Below are 6,924 nucleotides of genomic sequence, written 5' to 3'. Positions count from 1 at the left end.
TGACATATCAGTAACATGACAAATCCCTTCTGCAGCCGACTCCGGAAACTGGGTCGTCTCATCGAGGAGCTTCACATGTGTACAGTTTGTATCGGCGCATCTTGCCGTCTAAAAGGGCAAAGTACACTAAAATCTAAATTAAATCAGTAGAATGTGTCTCAAACAGTCATTTTGTGAACAGTCAGAGTGTAACTGTGAGCTGACAGCACTGCTGACTGCTTCTCTGCCCGTCTGTCGTTAAGGATCGGACTTTTTCTAAACAACTTGGACAGAACGTAGCAATGACAAGACAATGAACACCTACGACTTTTGGGATTCTTGACGTGGCTTTAGAGGCCAATCCTGGAAGCACTTCAGCAGAATGGATGCATACTGTGCCTGGTGGGAGCTCTCCTCTCTCTTTCAGTGGTCGCTGCGTAAAGGCTCGTGTTTTGTCCCAGCAAGACCTACAGTACATGCGGCTACAAGTGAGTATCCCTCCGCCACAGCGCAGGAGAGAACCACTATCTGTGGAAATGCAAAGAGGAAACTTTGTACTAAACAGACTGTAACTTTGGAGGATCTCGCTTGAGCTCAAACTGCTGAGGCCGTATAATAAAGAACAAGAACTGTGGGGTTTTTTATTATTTATCTGTGAGCTCCATGCTTCCTGACCAGTGTGAGCAGGAGAATCAATGACACTGACCAAGTGTAGATACAGGCATGTGAGTATTATATTAAGGCATATTTGAAAACTTCAAAGCTATCCTTCAAAGCTGCAGTGGCTACACAATAATAAATACAGCACGAGTACTACTAGCAGGAGAAGCTACTGACAGTAGTTACTGCTGTAGTCACATTAGAGGCAATGTAGCAGTAGCAGTAGATTTCAAAACTCCTGGTGGTAAAAAGCTCAGAAGAGCAAAATACATTTGTCATTTTGTCTATTACTATTGGTAGTAACACTGGCGGTATTAGTTGCAGTAGTGGTAGCAGCCTACTGATGATGGTAAATGGTAAATAGTCTGTATTTGTACAGCACCTTTCTAGTCATTTCAACTACTCGAACCCTTTTCCATCACATCCTCATTCACCCATTCACACATCATTCATTCAGGAGGAATCTTGGAGGAGACTGTTCTTTCACACGCTGAAGTTATGCTTCAGGAGCAAGTTGGGGTTCAGTGTCTTGCCCAAGACGACATGCCGACCTTCTGATCGACTCCACCTCTGAGCCACAGCCGCTAGTTGGCGGAGTGGTAGTAGTGATGGTAGCAGCAGCAGCAGCAGCAGTGATACCAACAGTAGCACTACTAGTTTTAGTAGTCACAGCAGTAACACTGGGACTAGTAGTAGTAGAAGAAGTACTCACAGTTGTAATACCAGTTATTAGCAGCAGTAGTAACAGTGTGAGGAAACAAGCTTTATGACAATAAGTAGCAGTTGAGGTTTTAGTAGTATTACCAGCTGTGGTACTGCAATAGTGCTAGTAGTTGTGACAGAAGCAGCAGCGGTGGTAGAGGTGGTAGTGGTGGTAGAGGTGGTAGAGGTGGTAGTGGTGGTAGTGGTGGTAGTGGTGGTAGAGGTGGTAGAGGTGGTAGAGGTGGTAGTGGTGGTAGAGGTGGTAGTGGTGGTAGTGGTGGTAGAGGTGGTAGAGGTGGTAGAGGTGGTAGAGGTGGTAGTGGTGGTAGAGGTGGTAGAGGTGGTAGTGGTGGTAGTGGTGGTAGAGGTGGTAGTGGTGGTAGAGGTGGTAGTGGTGGTAGAGGTGGTAGAGGTGGTAGAGGTGGTAGTGGTGGTAGTGGTGGTAGAGGTGGTAGAGGTGGTAGAGGTGGTAGTGGTGGTAGAGGTGGTAGTGGTGGTAGTGGTGGTAGAGGTGGTAGTGGTGGTAGAGGTGGTAGAGGTGGTAGAGGTGGTAGAGGTGGTAGAGGTGGTAGAGGTGGTAGTGGTGGTAGAGGTGGTAGTGGTGGTAGTGGTGGTAGAGGTGGTAGTGGTGGTAGAGGTGGTAGTGGTGGTAGAGGTGGTAGAGGTGGTAGAGGTGGTAGAGGTGGTAGTGGTGGTAGTGGTGGTAGAGGTGGTAGTGGTGGTAGTGGTGGTAGAGGTGGTAGTGGTGGTAGAGGTGGTAGAGGTGGTAGAGGTGGTAGTGGTGGTAGAGGTGGTAGTGGTGGTAGTGGTGGTAGAGGTGGTAGTGGTGGTAGAGGTGGTAGAGGTGGTAGTGGTGGTAGTGGTGGTAGAGGTGGTAGAGGTGGTAGAGGTGGTAGTGGTGGTAGTGGTGGTAGAGGTGGTAGAGGTGGTAGTGGTGGTAGAGGTGGTAGTGGTGGTAGAGGTGGTAGAGGTGGTAGTGGTGGTAGAGGTGGTAGAGGTGGTAGAGGTGGTAGAGGTGGTAGTGGTGGTAGAGGTGGTAGAGGTGGTAGTGGTGGTAGAGGTGGTAGTGGTGGTAGTGGTGGTAGAGGTGGTAGAGGTGGTAGTGGTGGTAGAGGTGGTAGTGGTGGTAGTGGTGGTAGAGGTGGTAGTGGTGGTAGAGGTGGTAGAGGTGGTAGTGGTGGTAGAGGTGGTAGAGGTGGTAGAGGTGGTAGTGGTGGTAGAGGTGGTAGAGGTGGTAGTGGTGGTAGAGGTGGTAGAGGTGGTAGAGGTGGTAGAGGTGGTAGTGGTGGTAGAGGTGGTAGAGGTGGTAGTGGTGGTAGAGGTGGTAGTGGTGGTAGTGGTGGTAGAGGTGGTAGTGGTGGTAGTGGTGGTAGAGGTGGTAGTGGTGGTAGAGGTGGTAGAGGTGGTAGTGGTGGTAGAGGTGGTAGAGGTGGTAGTGGTGGTAGTGGTGGTAGAGGTGGTAGAGGTGGTAGTGGTGGTAGAGGTGGTAGTGGTGGTAGTGGTGGTAGAGGTGGTAGTGGTGGTAGAGGTGGTAGAGGTGGTAGTGGTGGTAGAGGTGGTAGAGGTGGTAGAGGTGGTAGTGGTGGTAGAGGTGGTAGTGGTGGTAGTGGTGGTAGAGGTGGTAGTGGTGGTAGAGGTGGTAGAGGTGGTAGTGGTGGTAGAGGTGGTAGAGGTGGTAGTGGTGGTAGAGGTGGTAGAGGTGGTAGTGGTGGTAGTGGTGGTAGAGGTGGTAGAGGTGGTAGTGGTGGTAGTGGTGGTAGAGGTGGTAGAGGTGGTAGTGGTGGTAGAGGTGGTAGTGGTGGTAGTGGTGGTAGAGGTGGTAGAGGTGGTAGTGGTGGTAGAGGTGGTAGTGGTGGTAGAGGTGGTAGAGGTGGTAGTGGTGGTAGAGGTGGTAGAGGTGGTAGTGGTGGTAGAGGTGGCGGCACAGTGATACACAGTGACAGCGCTGCTAGTAACAGTATCAGCCGTCATACTTACTAACCAAATAGTAAATTAGTGTATGTATGCCGAGTTAAATGTGCACTGGGTCTGTGCTTTTGTGGGCTGTGTTCATGTATGTAGACAAAGGATAAAGAGTCAGGGCGCAAGCATCTCACTTTAGTCGTGGCAATAAACTTGAACTTGAAGTAGTTCTCCTAGCGGTAGAAGCAGCAGAGGCAGGTGTAAACGCAGGACTGGTGGTAGGAGCAGTTTTAGCAGCTGTTGGAACAGTGTGAAAGGCTGCAGGGCCACAGTACCAATAACAGCAGTACTAATCTACTAGTAACAATAGTAGCACAGGTAGTTACAGCAGTAGGGTAAATTGTATTAGTTGCAGTGACCGTGTGAAAGCCAGCAGCAGTATTTGAAGTATTGAACGGTTCAAAGCGTGAATATGAAAATATTAGTATGAGCCTTTAAAAGCTGCTAAAGCCTGTTTGATTGTGTCACCTTCACAGCGATGCAGGCTTTGAGAAAGAACAAGACAAATACAGATGGGAGAGCAAAAGGGAGGGTAGAGAGGCAAGGCTGGTGGTGGTAGACAATGTTTTGTTCATTGCAGCAGATGCTGTGCCTTGTGCCGCTGGCCAGTACAGGAAAGGCGAAGCAATACCTAGTGAGACACACACATACATACTCCTCCTTCTTATGTAAATACCAGACTGTGCATCGGTGTGAGAGAGGGAGACAGACAGAAGCACATGATGTTCCGGGGAGCGCACAGGCGAGCCTTTTTCAACGCTTCGAAAGCAGCGAGGAGAATGACCACACTGCCCTCTAGTGCTGGGATGAGGCGCAACACCGGGAAAGACTGCAGATGATTTTTATCTCTCCCTCTCCGAGCAAGAGAACGAGTGGTTTCTCTCTATGACACTTCACTCCGTCTGCCTTGTTTCTCTCTCTCTCTCTCTCTCTCTCTCTGTCCGGTCTTATCCTTTATGGGGTTCAACGTGTGGCATCTTTAAAGTGATGGATCTGCCGTCGGGCTTTGTGATGCAGACTCCCCTTCGCCTCTTCTCCAGGATGCCGTGTGCGTGTGTGTGTCTGCATCACAGCTGTCACACACTGATGGGTTGATTTGATGTGTTTCATTTACCAAGTGACTTTATTTGAGCGACGCCTGGCCATGCAGGTAAAGGACTAACAAAACGGGAAGTAGACAGGCTCGTAAGGCAAACTGTCATGGTGTCAGCTGGGTTTTGGGATCTGGTGACGATCTGGTGAGGATTATAGCCAAATCAGGTTTTTTTTTTTTAATATGTCACCAGTTTGTAGAAATCCCACTGACCTCAGTATGTGTCCTCCAGCTGTAATCTAGTTTCATTGCCTCCTTGATTTAAAGCTGCAGGAATCAATATTTTTTTAGAGCAACAATGGATCAAATGACAAATAAAGTGAGGGTATATGACAAATCCACAGATTAACTATGCTCAGCTTTTCACCCCAGTTTGAAATGATGTGTTTGGCTTTTTTCTGCCCGCACGTTCTGCTCTCATCAACCTCATCTCGGCAGCATAACACGGCCGCTTTCAGCGAAGAAGCTCTGATATCCATAGCTGCATAACGCACTGGATGCTAGCCTGGATAAATGTATGGAGAGAGACATCTCTGAATCACCACCCACGTGATGCAGAAGTAACAACTCTTCAATCAACACGTGGAAATTGCTCCTGCAGTTTCTGTGTTGAATGGGATCGATGTCGGAGGGGGCCGATGCATCGCCTGCGACCGACTGGTCAGAGCGAAGCACAACACGTGTCACATAATGTAAATGTACTTCCTAACAACATGTGAAATATTCAGCACACGTCTGTTACACATATACTAATGTTTGTCCCCGTGTTATATGTTCGACATACATTACACGCATGGAAACGCAGTATTGCACATGTTGTTGTTGCTGCTATTGTGGCCTGGACAAGAGTTTAAGAGGAAAGCGAAGTTTTACTTTGAAGAAATGTTTTAGACGCCTAACACAAATCCAAAGTTTTTGACTTTAAAGCCCACATCTTTCGTCAGCTCGTGGTTTAGCACCCTCCCCTGGTGCCCATGATGGTTCAGGACAGGATCTCTGGAGAGAACTGACTACTAATAAGGAAGAGAAACTGCATTCATTTTAATTACTCTCCACACAGCTTTGCATCTCAAGCCCAAAGCAGAGTTATACGGACAATAATGTCAGTTTAAAGGTAAACAGACTGGGATTTGTCTACTTTAACTGCTGTCAAATTAATGTTGTTGCTCTAATTAAACGCATGACAAACTTCCCCCAGTCTTTGCATCAAAGGCCTTTTTACGTTATTTAAACTCACATTAAGATTTTATTATCAGAGATTATTATAAATTATTATAAATACTTTTATATATTTATATTTTACTTTGTGTTTGAAGTTTATTCTTATTCTTTTGGAGCTGTGTGTAACAAAAACCAGTTTCCCCCTGGGGATTATTAAAGTAATTCTGATTCTGATTCTGAAGATTTTATTATCAGAGATTATTGGACTATATATTAGATTTATATAATCCTTATATATCCCCACAGACTGCAGGACATTTTCACCCTTACATACAGCATACAGTGCATATTAGCAGCATGAATACTGTTCATGTCCAGGCCTGATCTAGCAGGGCCGTGCCTCTGATTGTTGGAATCTTTAAGTGCTGAATCAAAGAGGACAGTTTATGTAAAATGCACTTTTTCATGCATGTCTCAAACTATGAGAAAACATACTCCTGCTCCTCGGTGTGATTATCTGTCAGTACGTGTGTGTGAAAATGCTCGGTTTAGATTCAGCCCCCTTTGTGACATCACACGCGGGGCCTTTTGAGCATGTGACCTCCTTCAGCCCTTAACCCTTTAACCTTCTGCTCAACCATATGGTAGAGCACATTTTGACTCACTATATCTTATTGAAAACATGTTTTACTTACAACATCTTAACCGTTTGGTAGAGGCCAATATTTCAAAAAATGTGGGGTCTGTTCATAAAAAAACATTGATTTTTGTAATTAGTGCCCCAAGGAAATAAAATATATAAAGAATACATTTTTTCATTGCTTTTTTCTTGGTGAGGACGTTGAAGGGTTAAGCAGGCTGACGGTCCTGCCCACTGAAAACCTGAATCCGCCTCGCTGTCCGCCGTCGTTGTTATCTCTCCAACGCTAGCTCTGGTAATGATGATGATGTCGAAGGTACTAGCAAAGCACGCAAAGTGTCGCTGCTGCTGCCTCCAAAAACCCAATAACAGCCTTCATGGCCTCACCCTACCTGAGGAACTGAACACAGACATGTCCTCACAGTGACTGTAAAAACTGGACTATTCACCAGACTTGAGACTTGAAGCTGTACGTTTTGCTGCGTTTCGGCAGGTTCGCCTGTTCAACTTTGCGTTCGAATGTCGCTCAGCTGGCGTGGCTCTGCTTCGGAGACGGCAGAGCTGATGCAGGAGTTGGTGGGCGGTGTCTGCCAGTTAGATAAGAGCAGACAGGGTTTCTCAGGAGGGGGCCGCTTTAAGAGACAGGAGGCTGAAGCAGAGCGCTCGGAATGAGGGTGAATGGAGCAGTATGCACAGTATGAGAAAGATAATGAGTTAGAGCACATAA

The sequence above is a fragment of the Pempheris klunzingeri genome, chromosome 21, assembly GCF_042242105.1.
Source record: "Pempheris klunzingeri isolate RE-2024b chromosome 21, fPemKlu1.hap1, whole genome shotgun sequence".
Taxonomy (NCBI): domain Eukaryota; kingdom Metazoa; phylum Chordata; class Actinopteri; order Acropomatiformes; family Pempheridae; genus Pempheris; species Pempheris klunzingeri.
The sequence above is the reverse complement of the archived record's forward strand: the minus strand, read 5'-3'. Positions refer to the sequence as shown.